Source organism: Corvus cornix, chromosome 3 (genome assembly GCF_000738735.6).
Source record: "Corvus cornix cornix isolate S_Up_H32 chromosome 3, ASM73873v5, whole genome shotgun sequence".
Classification (NCBI taxonomy): domain Eukaryota; kingdom Metazoa; phylum Chordata; class Aves; order Passeriformes; family Corvidae; genus Corvus; species Corvus cornix.
In genome coordinates, this window is record NC_047056.1 from 6131587 (window position 1) to 6158326 (window position 26740).

The 26740-nt window shown below is 40.8% G+C and overlaps 1 long non-coding RNA gene across 2 annotated transcripts in view; it reads left to right on the forward strand.

Moving 5' to 3' along the window:
• Positions 1-2102: 2102 nt before the first annotated feature.
• LOC109145101 overlaps positions 2103-26740 on the forward strand; it is a 125388-nt gene continuing 100750 nt past the window's right edge. For both annotated transcript variants that reach the window (XR_002046304.3, XR_005603988.1), the window contains exon 1: positions 2103-2228. This is a non-coding gene — a long non-coding RNA (uncharacterized LOC109145101). The remainder of the gene's footprint in view (positions 2229-26740) is intronic.

Consider the following 26740-nt stretch of genomic DNA (forward strand, 5'->3'; position numbering starts at 1 on the left):
TTTTTTCCTTCTTATAACTGCCAGTTATTGACTTCCTTTTTGTCAAGGTCACCAGAAAGCTATGGAAAAGTTGATCCCAGAATACTGGGTTTACTGGCATTTCTTGAAGAAAAAGCATAAAATATGTGAAGAACTTGCAGAGTCTCTGCCCTCAAGTCTCTTTACAAGAAACTATTTTTGTGATTAGATGCTGGACCAAGCTGCTCTGCAATTTTTCCACTGCTATTAACTGTAAATAACTTCCAGCTTTGCATTAACCCTTTCAGCTCATGACAAGCAAAACTGTTCTGTATCTGCCAGGCATAATGAGAGAAACAGATGAGCTGGGAATTTGAAGCTGGGTCTGAGGCAGAGCTCTTTTTTGTTGGGACTGTGTTTATGAATTCTTCTGTAACTTTCTCATTTGTGACTTCCCTTAGAGAGTGCAAATATTTTTATCGGGTAGAACATTTTTGGGAAATACATCCATGGTCATGGCTGGATTTTGATCTTGTGCCTGCTGAAGCAGATGACAGTGTTCTTGCTGGCCTTTGGGAAATGGCTGTGTGCTCTGCAGACATTGACCTGAAAAGACTTTAGGATCTCTCTGACAGGCCCAAGTTGGAAAGCTGTAGCTCTAAATTCAGTTCCTAACTGTTTGTGGTTGTCCAAGGGCAGCAGGATCTCAGATATGAGTGGAGCCTGTAAATGCTAAAAAAAAAAAAAAAAAATGCTGATAGGAATTGAAATATGAATACATGTTGAGTTTGGGAGGAAGGCAGCTCTTTTTGAGCAAGTCTTGAGAGGGAAATTCTCTACCCCTGTGCATCCCCTTCTGGAATGTCCATGTAATACCAAGATCATGTCCCAGTCTCGACTCCAAAATCCTCTGCTACGGCTTAATTACAGGGTGGAATCTGATTGAGAGTTTTTGGATGCCTTCATGGACACTAAAGACGATGGTAACACAGGGAAAAAGTCCATGCTTCAAAGTGTGTGATGATCTGGACTCTTAACATTCCAAGATTAAAGATGCTGCAACACTATGGAATCCTGTGCACCTGTCAGGCTGCAGCTGAGCTGAGCTGATCTGTGTTTTAAATGCTCCAATCACACATATGAAGCTGAAAAGTGACCCTATCGTGGATTTAGGAGATGCAGGCTTCCCTTTGCTGGGCAGGTTTCCATCTCTTCTTTATCCACGACGGTATAAGGATGTCTCCAATGAAATGTAGAGATTTCTTTTCACATTAAGAACTCTGATCAGAGAAATACAGTATGAAGTGGATTAATTGAAAATCAATCCTGTGCCACATATTATGGATGAGGAAAGTTTTATACCTATTCTCACTTTGCCACAGAAGAGGGAAAAAGTTGACCATTTAAAAATTCTTGCACTAAAAACATTCCCAGGCACTGTTGGTTTTTTTAAATTTTCCTTTTTAATGGGAATTATGCCACAGAGGCACTGGCTTATAAAGTTCATTAGCTTTTAAAAATATATTTGAGCTTCTTGGTCAGACAAAATTAAAAATTGGCAGGCGGTCACGTGGGAAACTTCTGGCAGAGCTGAAAAGTGGTTCCAGTCTCCCCATGGTCCTTGGAGAAGGATTCTGGCTTTTCTCTTTCCTTCTGGGTGTTGGACAAAGTTCTCCAATTCAGCATCTGCCAGCGGAATTTTACCACTGGCTTGAATGAAAGTTAGGTCGTGTATCAAACTGATGAGTAGATGTGTTATCAGAAATGATCTGAACTGTACCCAACTACCCTGGCCAGAATGGTGCTCCTTAGGGCTTTCCACTGCGCTTTTTATTCTCATTCGGGTCATCAGCATTTGTAGTGGAACTTCTTCTGGATTTTGTTGCAACCAGGTAACAGCCTTGGCTTTGTGGTTTTTTTCTTTTCAAAACTGAACCTGTCAGCTTTCTGTCTCAACCATGAGGAGAGAAACAAGGCCTCTTGAGGCTGTCTTCTATGTCTCTGCCAGCCACTCTCCTCCCATGTTGTCTCAACCCTCAAAAATAATCATGACATCCAAAATAACTAGTCTTCATTGAAAGTTGTGATCAAAAAGGAATATTACTAACTCTGTATTTTTACTGCTTGATTTTTTTCAGGACTCCACTCCATGGACTTCAAATCACTGCCTGGGAAAATCCTGTGGTTGGAGCTGCAACAGCCTGATGGATAAATCTTCCATCCTCTTTGCTGCGCCTGGGATTCTGAAGCATATTCACGTATCAGAAAAGGTACATGTAAAGCTTTTTGTGTTTTCATCCAGCAGCTTGGTTGTGCTGCTAATAAGGATGAGCCTGCAAGGCTTTGGGACCCAGTTAGAGTGGGGATTCTGAAATGGAAATCGTTGTTTGTGCAGAGCCCCATGCAGCAGAACAGATCCCATTGCAGGTTTGGGGCTGGGTCACGGGGGAAGCAACAGATGGTTGAAATGTACATAAAGAGGAGTGCAGAGCAAAGGAGAAGAACCGGGAAAGGTTTGTGCTGGGAAGAGGAGGAGAGGCTTAACCTGGCTATCTAGTCCAATCCCAATGTGATATTTTGCCTTTCTGTCTTCTGTGGAGGCATAGAAAGGAATAAACAGTGGAAAAAAAAATTTAGAAGTGTGGTGGTGGTGGGAAGTAGACCAGATAGAAAACTACAAAGTTATATTGCTGGTGCAGAAACCTTGGCTATGTATGGAGCCCAGAACTGTCATAATTTTGCCTCTCATAAGCAAGGCAGCTGTGCATCCAAATTAAGTGTCTAGGAGAAAATATTTTCTTTTCCAGATTAAGCTATAAGACTAACATTTGGTGCTGGAAAGATACACTTCTTTGCTATGGTTTCTTCCTGATGAGTTTGCAAATCTTCCCTGAATTGTTAATTCACCCTTTCCATTTGAAATTTGAAAGGCAGAAGGTTTTATTTTCTTTTATTTTATTTTGTCTATGCATGCATGTCAGGGTGAAAAAGGGGGAAGGATGAAGCAAGGGATGGAGATGGGCTCCTGTGTTTTGCTTTAAAGTCATGTGTTAAACATAATCCCTTTGCATCCATCTGTAGCAAGAGTGTCAGCATCCACAGGGGGCTGCTATGTTTGAACAAGACTGCTCAATTTGTTTTTGATTAAGCATAATTATTTATTGCAAGACATGCAAGTACGGGTAATACCATCTGACTCCTGGCAGGGAAGGTGTGTGTTATGATTTAGGTTTGTTGTTTCTCTCTGTCTTGGTTTAAATTAATCTCCATCACCCAATTTTTTTGACAAACAAAAAGGGATGTATTTTTGGGATACAACTTAAAAAAAGTATTATTTATCCTGAGAAGAGCAAAAGGAGCAACCTTGAAAGATTTCTATAATGGAAATGAAACAACACAGAAATATGAGGAAGAAATTACACCCATTAAATACATCTAGACTGATGAATGATATGATGGCTGCCTATTCAAGTTGGAAATTTTACACATGATTGAAGCTTTATTTAGTCTAATGAAATGTGCTTCCTGAATGCTGCATCTGAGTGACGGCGTGACCTAGAGCACAAAAGAAAGTATTATGTGATTAGACTGAGATCATTCTCATTTAAAGTCATTGTGATATAATTTTACATTTTTAATTAGCAGCATATACTTTTGTGTCCATTGCCTCTTTTATTGCGAATACCTTTTCAGGTCTTGTCCTTCCACAGGCTTGTTTGAAGCTCAGCATGGATTAACAGCAAAGGGGTTTGGAGTTCATTGATCCTTTTTTTTTTTAAATCCCCCCCAAAGTGGTGAATGGTGGGAGAGGAGGAAGCTGATCTTTCAGAAAAGGCTCAGCTTGTGCTGAATTTTTCCTGTGTTCCATAGAACATTCTTTACATTTTAGCTTGAAATCCAGCTTAAATACCTTGTTTGGCCCATGAAAATATTGATAGTCACATCTTTTAAATCAGTGAAATTCGAGTTTTTGGTGAAGCAACTGATTCTAGAGATATTCCCCTCAACATCTTAGCTCTGGCAGCTGGGATTTCATGAGGGCCATGGCATGATGCTGCTTTACATCACTGGGAGTTTGGACTTACATCCTCTACACCACACATTTCTTACCCCACTTCACCTTTATGAGCTGGGCCTTTACTTTGAAGCTGTTTTGTGTACCAGGCTGGAAGGCCACTCCTCACACAGAAATCCAGTGTTTGGATTAAAAGCTATTAAATCACGTTTGACTCGAGCAAAATTTAACGTGGTTCATAATACAATTTTATGAGCTATTGAGATTTCTGGCACCATAAAATGAGTTTGTTAATGGGTTTCAGCAGTTGTTACTCAAAGTGATGTTAAAAAGTAATGAAGGGGGAAAGTAAATGCAAGGGGTGAACTTGTTTCTCAAGTCTGCAGTTCTTTCTTTTCCTGGAGCATTAGCAGGGGTAAGCAAGCATTAAACAGGTTCAGTGTGCTGCCGTTGTGTGACAGAGCTCGCTGTAGACTCCATATTTTCAGATGGATATGAACTTGCTGACCACAATCCTGACTTTCAGCTTGTTAGTGAGGTTGACTGATGAACACCCAGGACCAGACAGATAAGCCAGACACTTAATCTGTCTACTGTATGTGTTCAGTCAGACTAAAGCTTTATCAATCATTTCAAACTGCATTTCAAGAGCATATTGTATAGTTTCCCATTACCATAAATCAGTGCATTTGGAGCCAGTAGCAATTTAACCACCTCATTCATGAGGCATCTGAAGGTGTCCATGTACCTGTAAGTACCTTAATTTGTGCCTGTATGGAAGATTCATAATTCCTTAGCACATTTTCTGTTTTTATTGCAGCCTGTAGCTGAAATTTGGGAGGGCAAAAGGAAAAGGTCAGGAACAGCCTTTCAATAACAGTTTTTAAAATATTTCAATTTGAAATGTAGGATAATTTTCTTAGATCACATTTTACCTCACTGCATAGGTATCTTCTTGATCTGGCTTATATCTCCTGCTACAATGAAAAGGATAAAATTAAAAAAGGATATGATAAATGCATGTGCCAATTGCAGAATAAATTCTAATGTTGAGACAAAAAAATTGTCGTTTCTTAAAGGAGACATCCCCATTTTTTGCCTGTTTTATTACTTTTTAAATTCTGTTCTTACACCTCTAGTTGTGCAGGCTAATCATATATTTCACAAAAGAAAGGCAGCATGTGTACGGGTAGGGAGAGCCAATTTGCCTGATTATTTTTGGTTCTATTTACAGAATCTAGGCTTCAGATATTCTCAGACCTTTTTTGTTCTGCTTCAGCTGTTGTCTGGCTTAAACTACAAGACATGAGGTCCAATAGTCATTACAAAATGTCATGTTAGCATTCCAGATCTCATGTTAGCCTTCTGGATTGAGATAAACCCAGGTACTTCCAATCAAGAGAGATTTGATTCCTTTTGGAGCCTTGCTAAGATGGTCACACCTACTGGCATAGACAACTGTCCAACCTTTAGATCCCAGGAATAAATTAGATATCATGGAGTAGTTTTAGAAGCCTCCATATTTATATCATCAGAATTTTGTTTTCATTACTTTTAGCTATTTTTGTACCTTGTTTTTCCTTGGTGGCCATAGTAAGTGTACATTGGTGTGGTATGTGAGAAGCCGGTGGAGCCCATTTGAAGTCATGCAATAATTGCATACGTTTCAGCTTATCAAACCCAAGTTATTTCATTATTTTCCCTTCAAATTACATTTGTGGTCTATTAAACATCATTTTCTGATAATTGGTGAAGTCTGAGTGCAGTCTCTATAGTATATGGCTGGTCTAGATTTGGGCCAGGCTTTGTGCATTATAAACCTGTCAACAAATCCTGTTTTCAGCTGTGGTGTAGCACTGAAGGGCTACACTCCTCCACTGAGGAGGAGACATGATAAAGTCTATGGGACAAATTACACATCACAAATTAATTATATGTAATGCTTGGCATAACAGACATGAATTTTGGGCATGACCATAATACTTGTTTTTACTGCCAACAATTATCATCTGCTTTAAGTCATGTCTTGGATGAGGAGTGGATCTTGTGATGTTACGGTAAATGCACAGAATATGAATAAGCAGACACCTAAGGGTTTAAGTTCTGCATGTGGAGATTAAGTACTTGACTGTGGATATACTTCAGGTGCATTCAGAGCAATTTGGTTTCCCATGCTAACTACAGTGAACAAGTGGAATTATTTCCATGGGTTTCCGTGAACTTTTGGATTGAGGCCCAGAGCCTGATCTCATACTTTGCCTAGAGGAGATTTCTGAGAACATGCAGACTTGGGCATCCAAGAGTGGTTGTAAAGGGCCATAGCCAGGCTCTTTATTTACAAGTTAAATGACTTCCCCAACGTGTTCTGGGGAGCTTTAGGCAGCTGGTGGTTTGTTTCACCTACTTAACATCACACTGAGGAAGAGTTAGTTCCCCATCCTTTGACAGACAACAGATCAGCTGGTTACAAACATTGATCAGCTGTATAAAAGCAGAGGGTAAGAATACACTAGGATTGAAGTTTTGGGTTTGTGGACTGTGGGAAAATTAGTTATACAGACTTTTGGGTCTCCTCTGCTGAAATGCAACTCTTGATCACTGTAATTTTGGATGATGCTTAAATGGTTTCTCGGACTACGTAAAACCACAGGCTGACCCAAGCTTTGCCAAAGAATGAAGAGAGGCTGAGCGGCTGTGCTTCTTCACAGCATGTTTCCAAGATTTGTCAGTTCTGTCACACTCCTCAGACCTGTGGAAATGAAGGGAAAGGGCTTTCCAGAGATACTCTGCTGATAATTATGAAGAAACTCACACCCACACCACATAAAAACCTTCTAATGGTTATTGCACTGACACAAGAATGGTAGTGAGGAGGATGTAGTTTAAAAATACAACACAGACTTTTTTTCTTGTAAAACATTTCAGGAAATCCTGCATTTTAGTGGGAATTTTTCACCTTTGAAGAATACTGCATTTGAATAATTTATAATGCTCTATTATCTCTGGGCCTAATTTGCAATACACTTATGCAAAGTGAAATTCGGTCTGCAGAGATACTTCTTTCTGAGCGTTCTTGTTGCATAGCTATGTAAACGTTCTTATGCAAGTAGAGACAATAATTATGGCTTAAGGCTGTATACATTACAAGCAGGGAATTCCTCATCCATTTAAATACATATTTTAGAAGCAAATCTGGATCTGGTTTCAAAATCCAGAGTGGATTGACACCAGTTTACATCATCAGTATCTGGCCTTTCGAAATCCAGAGAACCCATTAAAAACAAAGCTTGTGGTGGGGGGAGACTGGAGTTATATCATACAGCAAGTGAGCGCAGGAATGGCTGGCAGGAGAATGGTATGCTGCAGATGAACTGGATGCGGGACAGATTTGCACTGTTGTAAAACACATGGGAAAAGTCCCTTCCGTTTATTTCTTTTTTTCACCCCCTTATTAATTTACCGCAACCACAAGCCATGTGTTCCAGTTCCTGTCTGGGAAAAGAGGCTGGGTAGGCCGTGTTGTGACTTAGTCAAACCAGTGATCTTAAAGCAGCCGGAAAACCCCAAGAAATCCTGAATTGCTTGTAAAAGAGCCGAGGAGCCTTGTTTGTAAACCACTCAGCACTAGGGACAAGGCCACGCTGATCATATTGTGCTCCCTGTTAGGTGTTAACAGCTGTAATGAAGGACATCACCTGAAGATCAAGTAGACAAAATATCTTCAATGAAAGCTTATGCCTTAAAATTATCTGATTCATAGTGTACCCAAAAGTTTATGTTCAGTATCAGCAGAGCAGTGACTTGTGTGAAATATCCCAGCATCTATATACTTTGTAAAGAGTTGTGCTTCATGAAATAATATTGAGAACAGGAGAACTCCTGCTTAAGAGCCTCCTTTCCCTTCTTGCTCTCAAGATGAGAGAAGCATGTTGCTGTTCCTTATGCGACACAGATTATTTCCTCTGATATATAAAGGATCTGTGACAGGCTTGAAGCTCGCTCTGGTTCTTTCTCTTTACAGCCACTCCTGTAAGATCAAGACTCTCACCTGCCCTCAAATAAGACCTTGCAGAATCTTCGATAGGAATGGAGATATGTTTACTGTCTGGATTATAAAGTAAAATTTATAAACTATTGGTTTAGAAGACCTAAACTCCAATACATTGGTTTTTATGTGGCTCACCTATGATAAAGATATGATGACTAAAATTAACCTCTCATCTGAGCACTCTCCCTGTGGCTTTAGAAAGCTGAGAATGGTAAGTGCAAGAACACAGCCAGGCAAATGGAAATACATCTGGGAATTAGTATAATCTTACCCACTGCTGCTGGTGACTCAGCAATGAAATTGCCTCTCACTGAGAAGAGTGATAAGGGTTGCTGCTGCACGGTTTTAAACTTCTGTTGTAGCTTTAAATATCTACTTTTTATCCAATGTTTATGTTAAACTTCAGCATTTTCTTCTTTTTTTTTTTTTTTTTTAATTAACTCTAGCCTTTTTTGTCCTTTTTGGTTTTTTTCTGAGTGTCTATTTATATTTTTGCTACCAGTTGTGAATTTAAAAGAAATGTTTGCCTTTTGGATTTCTCTGTCCCAAGCTTAATCCTTCCCAGAGACTCAAATGAGATCAAGGTCAGGTTTTGTCATTAAAGATGGAGAGGGTGCATTTCTTTCCTAGTGTGCCTCAGCCACAGACATCTTATGTGGTTTGGTGAGTGTGAAAGGCTGGAGGGATTTAGTAACTCTGGTGTAAAGGAGGAACTCTTATTTCATAATTTATCCCTTAAATTTGAAAGAGCCAAAACATTTAGAATAGAGGGTAATTAATGTGTGTTGCAAAGACAGACCATTCTACAAAGAGCCTGAATATTTACTGTTGGCTCCAATACACTGTTTGCCAAAGAAAATCCTGAATCCCTGCTGAAATATATTTAAATTTAAATTGTATGTAAAGTATATAATTACATCCATAATGACTATATCACATATGCATGCACATATATTTTTGTAGTGTTATTTTTGCTCATATCTGGAGCTGACACTAAAAACACTTTCAAATTCAGTGACTTTGATAACACAAGTGAGAGAATTTTTACTTTTTAACACCAATATGGAATTTTGTTAAGTCATTTCCTTGAGGGGAAAATTCTGATTGTGGAGAGGATTATTGTACTGTGCACAGTTCTCCCGGTTTAGGTGACTGGTTAGCTGGTCTAGATATATTCTATCAGGATCTGGATGAGTATATATTCTACCTCACCTCTTTCTTTTTTTGTGAGGAAATTAATTTTCAGAGGTGTTACTGCTCCTCTTTTTCACACAGACTCAAATCTGTACAGACCACGTGCTGCCAAGTCAGAAAATGTGTTTGGATGCTGTTTTTTAGGCAAGTTCTCCCATATTTACTTGTGTCTGTGCACCTGAAGAATAAAATGCTCCTAAGCATGAGAAATTGCCTTGATTTGAACACTCTGTTATGTGGAGATGCTGCAGGTCAGAACCCTCCAGGTGTGTCAGTCTGTGTTTGAGCCCGTGTAGGTGTCACAGCAGATCACCAGGCCTGCCAGAGCTGGGCACCACACGCTCCGTGCATTGTTCAGCCCGCAATTAGCAGCCCGTGGCTCGTGGGGCTCCTGGGACAGGCTCCTCTGGTGCAAAAATAGGAGGAACAGCCTTCTGACAAGAGCTGGCACCTTCATGACAGCCATATCCTTTCACACTGGGGTATAATGCAGTTCAGCCCGCTTTGAAGGCCCAGTTTGGTGGTGGTCCTGCCTTATCTCTCAGTAGATACTGATCCTTATCACAGAGTCATAATAAACTGTTTGGTGGAGTTGGAGGGGGTGAGAGAAGCCTTTGGCTTCGTTTGGAACAAGTCTGATGTGAGCATTGAGGTATTCTGTACTTTGGGTGGCTGGCTTTTTTTGTGTCAAATTTTAAGAAGTTTGTAAAACTCAGTGTTAGACCTGCTCCATTTATCCTACTGGAAAAGGAAAGGGCTCATTTCAATGAGATGTTCAAAATTTCAGGCTTAAAATTCTTGTACTCGAGGACATTCTGTTTAATTGTTTTGTGACTGCAACTCAAGGATAGGAAACGGTATTCTAGTGTAATTTCTCAGGCAAATGCAAGGTTGTCTTAGTAACTTGTGACCCCCTTGACTCAGTTTGAGGAGAGAAAAGGCAAAGTTATTCAGAGATTGGAGGAAAGCGGGGCAAAGTGTTATCTCAGAGCTGTGATATTTGGCTTCCAGTGGCCACAGAAACTTGACACACATCAAACGTCAAACTAGCTGATAGCAGACAGGAAGGATTAGTGTTGACACAGCAGAGCTGACCCCTGCCAGCACTGAGGCTGTGTTTAAATACAGCCACGTCGCTCTGAAATCACCCCGGGCGTGCGAGCGGTACGAAGGAGGTGAAGGTATAGGAAACATGGGGCATTGGGACATTCTCCTGCCTAATTGGGCTGACAGCTCAGTCTGGATGGAGGACAGTGTTTATTTACTCATTGTTGTGTGATGAGCAAATAGAAAGATATGCCTGCTTTAGCCCATGCTGATATTGGTCCTAACGCTGTCTGGCTCCAGCTGCCATAAGCCAGGACAATACAACACAAAAACTTCCTATTCACCATCACTTCTAAGTCTGTCCTGGCACAGATATGCAATGACCTCAGACCACAGTTGGGTCTAATAAGGAATTTATCTTCATGGAAATGTGACCTCTTGCTACCAGAAGGCTACAAAAATACAAGTAACAATGGGTAAATGAAGATAAAGGTTTATCCTCACCAACTGTTGCATTTTCAAAGCAGTTCAACCCTGCCATGCAAAAACTACTGTTTGACATAGGATGCTGTCTGAAGCTCTTAAAAAAGTTATCCAGGTCACTGTGGAAAGAACATGCTCTTATTATTGTTTTTATAAGTGAAAATTACTGGATTGATACTTTTTTCTTTTGCATGATGCAGACATTCAATATCAGTTTTCAATTCCCAGAATCCACTTGGGATACAGGAAAAGAGATTTCAGGAAATTTGGTTTTTCACCAAGGAATTAGGCTTTTTCCTCTCTTAACCTCCACCCTCCGCACTAGGAGTTCATACTCTGTATGTGCTTTAATCTTGACTTCAATATATTTTACTGTGGCCAGCTTTTAGTTACAGTTTAATAACTTCAGCTTTATTTTGCCCCAGGCCATATTATAATGAATATAAAGCCTTTTCTGTGATTTAGCTGAATTTATGCAGCTGCCCTTAAAACAGCTGCATAATTTTTCCTACTGACTAGGAAGGGTAGCAGTTTAGTCAGCACAGACTGATCAGCTGAATGCTACTTCCAAACTCAGTTTTGCCAAAAAATCACGTGGAAGCGAGTGCAGATCCATGACCATGCTTCTAGGTACCTTGTGCAATGTTGTTCTTTCTTAAATTAAAGTTATCCTAACACCCAAAAGTAATTTAGACTGAATAAGGACCATATTTTTATATGGTTCTGTACAGTACCTTGTGCAATGACATCTTTAATCTGATGAGGGCCTCTGAAACACCCAAAATAGCTGCTTTCCAGTTTCCAGTCTTATGAAGGAAACGGTGAGTAGATATGGGAAGCAGCTTGCATCAGCCATTGGTTATCTTACATTTGACCACTTCTAGGCTGGTTCTTCCTGTGAGTGCAGCTTACAAGTAGGCCAGATCCATCAATGGCTCCATCAGAATCCACAGAGAGATGTGTCAAAAGTACATTTGCAGAGCCTGTGCAGTGGTTCTGGCAGGAATGGTGTGGCCAGCTCAGAACAGGCATCGAGCCTTTCACCTTATCCTTTCATGTCTTAAAACCTGGCGTCTGGAAAGGAATCCCAGCTAGGAGCCTGTGTGGATTCCAGCCGAGCAGGCAGCAAGGATATTGGATAATACACACTGTGTGGGAACCTGCCTACAAATTGAAGGATGGCAGATAGGACAGAAGAGGCAAGAGGTCAGTCGTATGCAGCTTAGGGAGCACGTGGTTTGAATGCAACTGTGAAACCTAAGACACCTCATCAATTTGTGAGACTTCTTTAATAAGGGCCCAGCTTCATCTTAACACAGGGAATCCTCTCCACAATTCCAGACACATGAAAGACATTAACTCATAATTCCTTGTAGTCTCCTGAGTACCTGCTAATAATTATGGCTGGCCTTTTTGGCCTTCGAAGCTTTCAATTACCTGGTGTTAAACCTTTTAGAGTAAACTGGAAACCAGTATAGGATGCTGAATGGGAAGAGGTATATTTGTTAATACTTCTGTGCACTGACAAATCTGAACCAAGTGTATGGTTCTTACTCACTCAGGATTAGCAAGTATCAAACTGAGATGAAGAACAACTATTTACATGTACTTAAAATAGCAGGTTTAAAAGAAATCTTGTAAAGGAAAGGAAAAAAAAAGCAGCAATAAACTCTAGTCTGAGATCATACTATTAAACAGAAATATTATTAAAGGAACGGTTTTTAGAAGAATGCGAATGATCAGTTTGCCCAGCTGCTCTAGTAGCAACGAAAATGTTAATTAAAAAATAAGAGAATTATGCACACATACTATTCGTCTCAGTATAAAAAAGTTAAGCAAAGAAAGCAAGGCAGATTAGATCCTGGTGTAGAGTGTATGCTCTAAACTTAAAAAGATTATAAGATGTGTAATAAAGATAAAGCCCCCCCCTCCCCCCCCCAAACAGTGAGAGCACATTGAGTCATGCAATGAACCTTTTATTCATTACAGCTCTGAAAAATTTAGGGTCAGTTCTCCATTCCATTATAAAGGAGGCTTGAATGTAGTGTTTCTGTAATATATGTTCAGTTAAAAGCCCTCCTCCCAGCTTTTCACTGCCAGAATGAGGTAAAGAATCTGGAGATTTTAGAACTAATAAGCCAAGCAGTAAAATGGTGCACATTTGTGTGGAGCCTGATGAGGGATGGGAATGCACCCAGGGAAGGCTTGGCTGCTTCAGCAGAGACGCTGACGGGTGGACGCACCATGACTTCGTTCTATGAATCAACCTTGGCAAATACCATCCATGAAAATTCAAAGAGGGAAAAAAGATGAGAAAAACCTGACTCTGGTTGTTACATACTGTACAGGATGAAAGCTGGACAAGCCATCCACCTGCAAACCAACTGCTAAACCTTAGGAAACTGGAAAAGAAGAAATGAAGAAATCTTAGAGAACGATGTCGGAGTACCTGGACATCCTTGACTTCCACTGATGTGGGGAAAAAAAAATTGAAAAATCCACTTTCTCTGGGCTGGAAAGAACATGCAACTACAGAATAATGTCATACTGCACTGAACTGAAAAGCTCAGTAGGACTATCAAATACTCCAGCTCTTACTTGTTTGGGTGCCTCTGCAGGTCCGAAAGGTGAGACAGATGTTCCACACCCCACCCTGTACTGCAGTTCAGGCCTTTCCACGGCACTGGGATCAGATGGATCAGAAAGTTGTTAAGTTGTTCTTTCAGTTGCAGTGAAAAAGCTTTGATAATAGTGAACCTCATTTAAAAATTCTGAATGCAGTCTTTAAACATACTGGGTTAGAAAAATTTGAAGTAATAAGTTAGGGAATAAAAGGAAATTCTTGCATTCTCAATGTGATTGAAAGTATAGTCTTTCCTTACAGATTTAATTCTTCCTATGAATGTCCACACTGTGTTTGCAATATTTAAAAAAAACCTGGATAGAATCACACTGGAGTGAGTGTTTGTGAAGTTAACAGAAAATTCTGGGCCTTCAACTCTGATAAATGTAACTCTAGAGTCCTATGAAAAATTTCATTTTCAAGGAAGCCTTGCCTTTTTATGGGAAATTTGTCCAGCTGAAAAATTTTACTGGCTCTACTCCTCATTCGCAGTTATGGAGCAGATTTGGAAATACCTGTGAAAAACAATATGTGGTTTTCAAGGAAATGCATGGATGAAAGCATTGTAATTGAGGACATCCAGATCTGTTCTTACAGAAATGCTTTGTATTTACACAGTCCGTTACTTACACGTCCTGAAGAGCATTACAAGCATAGAAAACTCCAAAAGGGTGAAAGTTAGCCAAGAAAACCAGCTGTGCATGACTTTGAGTCCTACCCCAAACACTTGGAACGCATCTGCATGGCTCGTCAATACATCTGTATTGCTCTACTTGCAATGTGACTGGTTTGGTGCTAGAACTACTGAGACAGAGCAGTGGAGGTATATAAAACCCAGGCAGTCACGGAAAAAGGAAATTTCAGTGTCTTTCTGCACAAAATTGTTTGTGTTCCGAATCAGCAAGATGGGTTACAGATGTACGTCGGAGAAACAAGGCAATTCACTTGGACTTTTGCAGAGCATTCTCTTAAAAATTCTTTGCAAGGCTTTAAAAAGATGGGGAGGGGGCAATAAGGAAATATATAAGATGGGGAGGGGGTAAGAAGGAAATATATATTATGTGTGTGTGTGTATATATATATATATATATATATATATATATATACATGTATTCCTGAGAGTGACTGCAATCCTCAGGGGCATGCAAATAGTTTGTTTAACCATTAAGATATCCTAGGGCTGATGAGAACCTAGGCTGGGTAGGAAAAATACAGGGCAGGAAGTTGAGAGATTTGAGTTCAGTTCCAGCTTCAGGACAGAATTCCCACATGACCATGGGCCTCTCGTTTGGACCCATGTTTACCTACACAATGGAAACAGGGAGTGTTTCACCCACACTCTTCCTGAAACCTTGCTCTGAAGTAAAACTGGTTCTGAGCCGTTCTGGAGTGCAGACCTACCTCTTCCTATGGCTGGAAAAGCCATAGGCATTTTGCTTTTTCCTACAGAAGGAGTGACACAGAACTCGTTCTAAATGAGAAATAACACCTCCTCCCTCTTCCTGCAGTTTTTCTAGGTGGATCACAATCCCAGTTTCTGAGTCTGGCTTGGTATAGTAAGTATTTGCCCCATGCAGCTCTCATCACTTGCTGTATTAAGACATGACTTAGGTGACTAAAGAAAGGCCTTGCTGGGGGCATGGCCACATCCTCATGCTGTCAGAGCAGGAAGCTCCCGCTGAGATGGTGTCACCTTCACAGTTCAGTGCAAAACTCTGCATGTGGCTTTCAGAAGAAGAAAATTCACGTTACCATTGGATCTGTGTCTTACCACAGCTATCTAGTGTGATATTTCTAGCGCAGTGATATAAAGTTATACCACTTCTGGCTCTGTAGATATTATTCTAAGCTAGCTGCAGCATTTCCATGGGATGTGGAGTTGCACAGTGCAGTCTTAGATACTTTGTCCTTTGCATGGACCTGAAGTAAATTAGATTTTAACTTTACATTAAGTCCCTGTGAGTGTTGTGTAAAGAGACTGTAGGTTCTACATCATTATAGTGCCCTTTCTGGGAATTCTAGGTCTGTGTCCACCCCATCCACCCTCAGGCACCTCGCTGTTGTGCCAAATTTAGGAACCTCATTACACGGGTAGGCTGTTGAAGTGGTCAGATGTGAGTACATGTATCCCGTGTTCTCTTGACCATGGACACGACCATTCTTCTAATTGAAAGGTGCTAACTGGTAATCGATGCAAGAGTACTCTTCCAGAATATCATTGGCTTAGTTTATTTCCCCAATGACAACAATAATCTGAAAAGGAGAGGTACAATAAACATTTACATATGTGCAGCTATAGAAGGGAATCTGCACAGTAACTAATTTCACATCCTACCTTTATGTAAAATTTTTTGTACACGAGTCCACTGTAATTGATTCAGTCTTTAACAGAGATTGTTGGATTAAATGTGGCACAAAAATTGCCTGTTCTGAGTTTGCTAAATCTTGAAATATGGATCCATTTGGGGTGTCTTCTTCAAACAGCAGTTGTTCAGCTTTACTGGAGTTGCAAGTTGAAGTCACCATCAGATTTCCGTTCTGTGGAAAAAGCACTTGTTATAAATCTCAAATAGTCAGTAATTGATCACAGCCTGGAATTGTAAAACTCTATCTGAGTGCCTGAAATAGCACATGTTTGTGGTGTAGTATGTGGTTTCAGTCCCTGTTGAGAAAAAGGAAGACCTTGGAGAATACGAAAGTCTTAAGGAACTTTCCACTAACAGAAGGGTCAAGGGACAGCACTGTCAAAGCATCCCCTCGTTAAAGCTGTGTGGGGAAACAAACTGCTTTCGACCTCCAGTGTCTCAGCTGTCAGTCACAGGAGATGAACACTCCTTTTGTTCAGATCCCTGAGAAAATCCCTTGATTCTCCTCCCTTTTATCCCCCCTCCACATTGGCTCCCATGCCAGTGTCCTTAGTGAGGCCACCTGGGGTTGGCAGGAGTGATCATCCATGATCCAGCCATGCCGACCTGACTGAACTTCCTCAAAGCATCGTTTTGAAGCGATAAAAATTAACACAACTTCCTTTCTCCCAACTGCAACCTCCATCCTCATAAGAGATCCAAGGAATTGCAGACTTGTCATGGGTGCCTGCAGAATGGCAGCTGTAGTATAAGAGGTATGGTAAAAACTGAGATTGCTTGGACACTCGAGAAACTAAATATTGACGTAAGAACTTAAATTTAGTTTTATGGCTTTAAAAAAACCCTACCAAACAACCAAACAGAACCAAACAACTGTCTGAGCTCTGCCTTTGTTTTTAACAAGTTTTCAATGAGATCACCCTGTGGCTTTTAATTTATTCTAAACATAATTTATTTTTGATGTTGAGATCTCCATCAATTCACTCAATAGGACAGTTTGGGATCACTGATACTTGAAGCTTTCACAATTTTGTGTGGATAAAGCCTTTTTCACTTGAGTAATTTACCAGTATTTTTTTCATAAAGGAAAAATAAGACTTCTCTATCATGTTGGACCAACAAGAAATCTTCAGAAGTTGCCTGATAGAGGAATTTTACAAACTTCCATGTGCAGAGAGTGAGTGCAAAGGGATTCTTTCTAGTAACTGCTCTTGAACCACTTCAGATTTGTTAACATTTTGCTTTCTATAGGTCTATTATCAAAAACCTTTTTACTTAGTATATATTTTGTAATAACAATTTGAAAGGATTAATAGATCCTAATATTAAAACTTTACTAACTTTGTAATGGATTTGTACCCAGCTAGAATCTAAAAAGGTGTTACAGAAGGAAAGCAGTAGCAGGATGCCACAAGGCCTTTTAAATCAAATAGCCCACTCTTTGCTTGAGGCAAGTCTCTGCTCTTTGGGGAGAGGCCTTCAGATGGAGCATTCCAGATATGCATGGCAGGGTTTATGTAGCTTGTTTAAGGCTTTAAAATAAAAAACCGTATTTTAAATCCCAATGGTCCTTAATACTTTTGAGAAAGAAAAAATTAACTGGGGTGGAAAAATAAGATATTCTTACACATGGATTAGCAATCAGATATAAACTGAAGTTTCAGTTAAACAACTCAATCCCCCTTTTCCTTGTACTTTCTTTGCAATTCTGTGGCATATTTTCAGGGGAACAGGCATTTAAGCACTGGCTGGAGTGGGCTACAGAGCAAGTCTGTAGAAGGTTAGAAGGCACATTTTCATCTTCACTGGTAGAGCTGCTTAGCGCAGCTCAAACAGGGCGCATGACTACAGGAATTAAGGGGGCTATATCCTAAAAATGTGTTCATTTAGTGTGGCTATATTTCAACCTATCCTGTATTAAAGGGCTGTAAACTTCTCTCCTCCCCTCTGATCCTTCATCAGCACAGCAAACCATGGTCAGGCTTTCAAACCTACCAGCAAAACTGAAGAAATTCAAGTTTCAAGAAGTCACTGTCGCTTTCCTCTGGTTCTTTTCCAGCTGTTGAGGAATAAAGAATACGCTCAGCTGAGGGGCTGACAAACAAAAAAGGCCTTGCAGCTGGTGGTGGCCCTGGTATCCAGCCTGGTGTAGCAGTCTGCCAAGCAGATGAAGAGGAGGGTGGTCTAATCATAAGCAAGTTAAAGGGAAGCAGAGTGACATCTATGACTGGCTCCAGCCTTAAGCTTGTTGGGGGAGGAGGTATTGTTGTTATTGTTAATGCCAATCAGGAAAAACCTCTTTCTTGGCAGTAAGCAGTGGAGGGTGCCTACAGAGAAATCCAGCTGGAATGCCACCAAGTATCTGGTGGAGCACCTGCATTCCAGATGCATAACTGTGCCCCTCCATCTGCTGAGCACTCCATATGCTGGTACTGGCTTAGGAAAGGACACAGAAAGCTATGGCTTCCTTACTGATAATTATCCTTCTCAGCATTTGTGACCTACAGGCAAAGCCTAAAACAGTCTTGAATTCCTCCCGATTCAGTTCATTAACAAAATTCCTCTCACAAGGAAAGGAGGGTCAGGTTTTCTCTAGGCAGTGGTAAATCAGGAATAAATCAATGGGGTTACACCATCCAGGAGCAGTGGGGTAAGTCTAGTCAGGCCTTGTTTGAGGACCAACATGATTCTGATGTCATAACACTCTGCTTGCAAGATTTGATGTCCCTTATAAAGAAAGTTGCCTGTTTTTCCTGTAAGCTTTTCCTAGTTCAGTTAAAGGGAAGGCAAATGAAAAGAAGAACAAGGGAAAACTCCATGGCAACTGAGGACAAATAAAAGCAGATTATGGAGACTAAAATCACAACTTTTTACTTCAGAGGGCCCAGGTCTCCTTTGCTGTGTCTAGGTCTCTTAATACAAGAGATGCAGAGAACAGTCCCTGTGCCCACAGCGAAGTGGCACAGACTGGTTCATGCCAAGCTCTTGTTAGAGAAGAATAAGTGTTCCTGTTTCATGGCGTTTTGATCTGGGATTCATCTGACCCCTGTGGGTTCCTGGAGGATCCTACAGAATGAATACTTGAGTCTTTTCCCTGGTATCAAGTCCTTGAAGCAGAGTGGTGCTGCATTCCAGCTCTGACATATGTTGCTGTTACAGCATGAAACTGGTGATAGGTGCACAGGGCTGTGGCACAAGGGCACGTGGCAGTGCCTGAGGGTGTGGAGCCTGCTGGGGTGGCATTGCAGAGCTGTTGGGGTGGTCACACCGCGTCATGTATCTGCTGCTTTGAGAGCAGTCCCCAAAGTGTCATTTTGCTAGCCTGGGCCTGGAGGTGGTACTGGAGGGAGCTACTTGGAGGAGTCTGGATATGATCAGGGAGTAAAATGGCAATTATATGTTATGGATGCTCATGGTTCCAGTGTTTGAACACTCTTCTAGAACCTCTTTTGTTTATCTGAGAGAGGTATGACATATGGTACAGAAGTGGATTTCTGCGCTAGAGCTGCCTCCTAGACCTGGAACCTGTGCAGCATGGCAGCATCCTTTTCCCATGGAGCCCTTTTCATCACATGTGGACATGGTTACTCAGATGAGGACCTTTTTGTACCTTCCCCATGTCTGAATGGAGCCCAGGTATAGCAGAGGTTACCATGTTTTTTGCACAGTTTATTATGAAACAGGATAAGAGCAGGATATAATGCCGTATTCACCTGGGAGCTCGTTTTAGTCTCATCTCTGTGCTAGCCTTTTCTCTCTCTTATTTCTCCATGGTTGTTCTGGCTGCAGTGCTGCCATTTTTGTGAGACACTGGGTGATCTCATCAAAGGAAATCCCATAGTGCTTATTATTAATCTTGGATGCCAAACACTGGCTTTGTCCTTTAACTTTTCCGTTGACACTCTGAGACTGGTCACTACATGACTACTTAGGAAAAGGATGGCACTTTTCAGAAATAGGGATTGATTTAGCACAAGCTGTGTAGGAAACTATGGCTATCATAAGCTTTAGTGAAATCTGAAGGAAAATTGCCATGATTCATCTACAGTTGTTAGTATGACAAAGCCCAGATCCATACAAAGGAACACCTGGCCTGCTAGTGAACGTATCTCTGGAGAGCAGCATTTGCCTACATGTTTGTTGCTCTAGCAACAAGCCTGAATGTGGATCACTGTTTTTTGAAACACCACAAAAAAGAACAGATTCCACTATGGGAAATTTTCTGTCATAAAGAAATCATATTTGCTCTACAAACACTGAGTTCTCCCACTTTGTAAGGACTGGCTGCCACTCTCTGAATCACTAAAAAACACAGAGGCCCGTTTCTTGACTCTTGAGAATCTAAAGATGTGCCAAAACATACACGGACTTCATATTTTCCAGTAGCTGCAAATCAGACCCTTTCTCTCAAGAAGATCCCAGTTTAGAACAGTCTCCTAGGTCACTTTACAAGCTTAAAGTGAACCAACTTTAGAAATAAAAATAATTTCCTTACAGGGTGAATTTTACCCCTCTGCTCAAAGATTTTTCACCACCTTTCCTTTCCAGGTAGGTTTCAGATGGTGACTTTCACCTCTTCTCTCTTGCAAAATGTCTCTCTATATGAACGAGTGTGAATGTTAATGTGGTGATACATCACTAGCTTTGATTTTAGGCCCACTGTCTCCCACTCCTCCAACTTTGAAAAGCTTGTAGATGCATGTATGTATCTATATCATATGTATACATATGTATGTAAAGTAAGCCTGAGAGGAGCTTGGATGCCATGTGGAACACCTGCGTTACAAGATGTTTCATAATCTATTGCAATGTTCTTCTATTTCTGCTGCCTGGGTTCCTACTTCTAAACAGACCAGCTTTGTTAATTTTCCCTGTTTCTCTTCTGATTCCTGGTTTTACATTTCTCCCCCTGGTAATGCTTTGCCAGTACAATAAGGATTTATTTTTTTTTAAAGGCTGGACAACAAGGAGGATAAAAGTGGAGAGAGAGAGATACTTTGAATCCCAGAGGTTACTAATTTCTGTCTGAACTGGATAAATGGCTGCATATAAATGTGTTTCTTCTTCTTTCTAAAAAGGGTTTGCTTTTTTTCTACTGACCCTGGGTGAGTCTGGAGTTACCTGAAACTGTTTGTAGCTCTTCAGAAATTGCAAGCTTTCCCACCTGAATTCCTCCCCTGTCAGCTGGAGGGGGCTTTCAGGTGGGTGTTTGTTTCATTGTGCCTCAAAGGGATCCGTTCCTTTGCTGAAAGACAAGCTCAGGACAATGTTTTACAGAGCAGAAGATATTGTGAGGGACCAATTATCACATAAGTGGTTCTCACGGCTTGGGCTGGTACTGTGTGCCAGGTTGCACATTAACTTCTTTCACTGCTTTTTACCCAGTTTACTCAACATTCTCAAGTAGTGGCTTTGTCAATTGTTTCTCCTGCTGATATTTTGACAGATGATAGCCCCCTGATGCCAGCTTAGCCCAGGTAGTAAGAAATAGGCCAGCCTGAAACTCTAGACCAAGTCACTGCTCTCATGGTATGGAGGAGCTGTAGGGTTGGTTCTGCTTTGGAATTGTTATTAATTTCCATCTCACAAATAGATCTCTGAGCCCTGCTCTTGCAATATGCTCTCTATGTACACCATTAAAAAAAACCAAAACAACATGGAGACTTTATTATATTTTTTTCTCTGCCACACCATGCTTAAGTGTCCTCTAATGAGTGTCAGGGTACACTTGGGGAGTATGTCTGAATCCCGTGAGCAAAATGTATTTAAAGATTTGTAGTGTTTCATTGGTTCCAAAGGAATGTATAATGACTAGGCAATTTTCAGTGTAGTTTTCCTATATAAATCTTACCAAAATTGCTGACACTCTGTTATTAACACTTGGGGCTGGTGTTGCTGTAAAGTGAAGAGATTTATGTGGAGGATAAAGCAGAAATCTTTAGAAAGTGGGGTTTGCTAATTTATCTAGCTGTTCATTACTTTAAGAGCTTTCTGTAGTTTGTACATTGCACTGACTTATTGGCTCTTTCTGCTTATGGTTAGAGATGCTATATAAGAAAAAGATAATTAATTTTTTCCTAGTAGTTGGGGCTGAATTTTAACTATATTCTTTTAAGCCTTTTCCCTAGTTTAATCCTGTTAGGTACTGAATGCTTTCAATGGTTTCAAATCTATGTAGGAGCTGAACTCAGGCAGGCCTTATTGTTGTCAGGCCTTTCTTTTCCATCCTTCAGGGGTTTCTTTGCAAGGAGTGACACAGAGGAGCTGAGAGAATGATGCTTAGGACTGAAACTGCTCTTAATACACATCATACATATACACATGTAAACGTGTACCATGTAGTTGTTTCCCCGCAACATTATTAATTTTAATAGTTTTTAGACAGCAAAGATTTTAGAAAAGAAAGTTTGTCTATTGTTACTTATACTAGTGTGCTCATGTTTTTTCAAACTTAGCTGGGAAGATTAGTGTACGTGAAACTAATTTTATTTTTTCTTATCTTTGCTTACTTTCTCTGTCGAAGATGAAGGACTATTTAATGGCACACAAAAAAGCTCTGCTTTTGGAAAAATTTAAGGACTACCAATGAGAATGAGAAAGTTTTTGTTTAACTTCTGTTTTTTTGATCGCAGAAGCCAAATTCTTTCTTAAGCAGACCTGAGAATGTCAGGAGAGAAGGGACAGGCTTGTGATGTGATAGTAGGAGCTTTTCTCACCCTTTCTCTTTTGCATATGTTTTCATGTGTGTGTTTGTGTGTTTCGAGGTCTTCCTTACATGGAATATTTTGCAAAGTGATCCTGGTTACTACACTTCATCTGTTAAATCATTCAAGTCAGCTGAGTGTACTTGTGCCTAAAGTTAAGCATGAGGTTGGAATCAAGCACATCCTAAAGTCAGGGCCTGTATCCAGAAGCATTAAGCTCCATGGACTTGGTGTCTGTTGGATAAGGAGACTCTCAGAGGTTACAGAAGTTTGGGGTCCCAGAGCCTGAGCTCCTCATGGAGTTCAGAGGGAGCTGACACAGATTTGTGCTGTTCAGGATCAGGCTTTGAATGCCTCAAGAGACATCTGCAGAAGGGTTTAGTTAAGGAGCTATGATTTAATTTTTGTTTCTTATCATGCTGGGGTCTGGAAGAATATTTTGTGCTATCTGGTTGACTGATGGGTCTGAGAGGTCCTACTCCAGGGGGCTCATAATCCCAACCAAAGGGAAAACATACTGGAAAAACCTCTGGCAAGAAGGACTTTAAAAAAATCTCTTTTCTCACATATTTAGCCTGAACTAGCAATAACAACTTCGATGCAGGGCATTTCCTGAGGATTAATGACTGTCTGGGGTCATCATCTCCTCCCAGTTAGTTATTAATCCCCAGGAAATACTCTGTGCCTTGATCATTATTGCTTAATTAGCATTGAGAATGTGGGGGGTTTAGGTTTCTTTTCATGCATCCTGTGAATTGCTGGGGTGGGGGTTTCTTTCATTAACTTGCCCTTTTCAGCCTGGATGGGAGCATGGGCTTTGCTTACAGTTTGCAGGTTTGAGAATTTAGTCCCAGGGTTAAACCTTCTCAAGCAATTTGAGTTCCATGTGAAAGCACCACTAACTGCCCACATCTGCAGTGCATCAAGAAGTGTCCCCCCCTCAGCTCTGCTGCAAAACATCGGGTGCCATGGGGGCAGAAGTCAGAGTCTGGGAGCTGGGGATGCTGCAAAAGGGCAGGGAAAGTTGGGGGGTGGAGGAGAGAGAAGAAAAGGAAAGGAGGGAAGCTCCGAGGACTGGAGAAGTTAGGCGCTGCCAATCTCAACAAACAACTTTATCAGCCACCACAGAAGTTCTCATGTCCTATGAAATTTTGGGAAAATTTTGGAGTCCAAGCAATCTTCAAGGAAACTCTGCCTGATTCAAGTGGCCCTGACTGCAGCAAGCCAAATCTATTCAGTAATAAGAGCAAGGAGAATAAATGCAGACTTTATCCTGCCTTTCCCATCCCTGGAGGAGAGGAAGATGATGGCCAAAGTCCTTTTCCAAGCATTGTGTGGTGGGACTGGGCTCAGGAGGGCTGTTCCCACCAACCATCCCATTCCTCCGTCGTTATTCCCTATCAGACTGGCAGCTACAGCACTGGGAGATCTCCACTGCATGGTGTATTAGGGCTGTTTATGGGATGTGTGACTCCAACCACACAACTCCAGGAGTGATGGACAGAACTTGACCCCAGGGATGTGGGCACTGCAAGTCCGGGTGCCCCCAGGCACACTGTGGTTCTATCTGTTGATCTGTTTGTTATGGATGTAGTCTTAAGTATATTTTGAAAAGAAAATTCATTTTAAAAAGGAAATATCAAGTTTTCTGCTCCAAACAAAGCCATAATAGGATTTTTTCAAAGTTTTTTTTTTTTTTTTTAAACCATTTTTGTAGAACTCCAGTGGGGAGACAGTTGGAGATGCATAGTGACATTTTCCTAGCCAGCTCTTCTTCAGATTGCATTATTCTCTTCTGCTGTGGGAACCTCTCTCCAAGTCTCCTTGAAGGTCTTTTGGGTCCTGCATGTTTAAGTGAATATTTTAGCAATTTGGGCTTCATGCTTGGGACCAGAGATGCAAATCAGTGTCATACCTTGCAGGAAAACCCCTTATCCTTAACAAATATCTGGCCTCACAAATATTTCTATGGCTGTGGTGAAAAAATGCAAACTTTGGTCCCTAAGTGCTGCTCTTTTTACTTTCCTACCTAAATATTTGTATTTTGGGGGACAATAGACTTCTCTCAGCATTGGAAAAACCATTTGTTTGAGGAAAGGGGATATTGTAGAAATATCCTGCTTAGTTGTTAGTTTGAAGCATTTGTTAGTTTGAAGAGATTTGGAACAAAAATGTATTTCCTTTTTTTGAAGTCAGCTATCTGAGTATTTATGATCTTTAAATTTTTTGCCTGAAAAACCCAGATAGATACATATAATATCATGTAAAATCAGTCCAAATAATTATTTCCAGTTATTCTGAAAATAGCTTTAGAAAGGCACAGAAGCCCCTGGAACTGAAATAACTCCACCTAACCACATAGTATTTATAATTAATTCAATAGATATAAAGAGATATGACTGGTTTTGACCTTGACCCTGATCAACATTAAATCTAATCCTCATTTCAACTCTGTTCTTAAATATGGAAAGAGGCTTTTGACAGAGTCAGTGGCCGCTATATATTTAAATTCTCCATAGTGTGTCCTGCAATGTTCTCATCCAAATCTTGGTCTTGTAACCGACCTCTGACAGCCAATGTATGGTCAATGTCAAACAGTAAAAGGCATAAAAACGGGAGAGGGAATAGAAAAAGAGTCATTATGCAGATGATATATAAATGTCCATTAATGAGACATTCCTTTGTACTTTGAAGTTCATAGCAGAGTTCGAGATTGAAAAGGTCTCAGGGGTTTTAAGGCTTCATCACACATATTTTTGCATGGGCTTCTTCTTACCAAAGAATAAATAGAAGAGACCTGGGTAGAGTAAAGAGGCTATAGCCCTAGATAAGATCAAAATGAAATGTATGGGAAGAAATTTCTGTGTGTGCTTGGGAGACAAAACAACATCATAAATACTGGGGGGGTTGTAATTTGATGTAATAAGGCAGTGTGAGTGGAAGTCTGAAAGTACAGTCACCAAAACCATTTCTGCAAAAAACAAAAGCTAAGATGTCAGAAGAACTGCAGCATAAGATGAGCAGTCAGGAACCTGTGGTCACATCTGACACTGACTTTGTGCACTCCTGAGCCCGGGGACCTCACTGGCATCCCTGGGAAAGCCAGAGCTGTTGGAAGTGTGTGGGCCCACACCCACTGGGAGCCCATCGCTCGCAGGTCCAGGGATTTTCATGGCTCTGTCCTCCTGGCCTCTGGCCCTCCTAGCATCCTCTGTTTGCCTTGTCTCAACTCTTAGTCAGTAAGACTGAGTTCCTCAGAGGCAATTATGTGCCTCTCACAAAAACCAATCTACATCTCCCTGAAGCTCTGAGGACAGAGGGTCCCCTCTATGATGTGTCAGAAAAGATGCAGTGCAGCAGTGCCCTGACTTGAGCCCTCTGGTACAGGAAGGTGAACAAGAGTCAGTAAAAATAACTGTAGGGGAAGGCAAATCTTTGAGGATTTAGCATGCACAGTGCCATGGGTAGGAGCTGTCCCTCTGCATCTGACTTCCCCATATCCTTGAAGTTTCCAGCACACCTGCTGGCAGCTGGGCCTGAATGTGTTCAGATGAATTAGTAGAGAATTAATCAGAGCAGAAAATCGGAACAGACCTTAGCTTCATTTCTCAATTTTTCAGAACAGGGTCTGCATTCTGAATAAAGCCTAAAGTGAAAACACCATGGGAACAAATTTCTATTCTTTTGTCCATATTGGGTAACTATTCTGTTTCCCAGTTGCAGTGAGATGAGATCTCACTGATGTTTTGCAAGTCTGTAAATCAAATTGGGGAATTATCCTAGAGTTTACTGAAGAGGGTACAGACTGTAATTCCCTTTGACTAACATGATTCCCAATTTAAAAAAAATGTGTAATGGTCAGGAGAGATGTGCTAAAGTTCCATTTTTTGCAGTCTGCTTTGAAGAGGAATCTGAAATCCCGTTATCACACCCTTGGATTGCAATGATATTAAGGTACAGGATTGAAAGGACTATGTGAAAATGTGTACTCACTGAGGTCAGGGGAAGGCTTGCATTGCCTGGAGTGAGGGCAGTGTTTTATTCTCCATCAAACATAACTCTTTATATTGTTTCTAATCCACTCACCCCTGGAGAAAAGTTTCATTCCACTTCTCGAGATAAGAACGTGTCACTTTTCTCTTGCTGCCTCTCCACTCGCCTCGAAGGGATGTGCTCAAAAAGTGGGGTAGGAAGTGTATGGCTGTTTGATCTACTTAGTGAAAGGCAGTGATGTAGAGAAGATGATCTGAATCAGGGCTCCTGGGTTTTATGCTCACTTCTGATGGTGGCAAACCAGGTCTG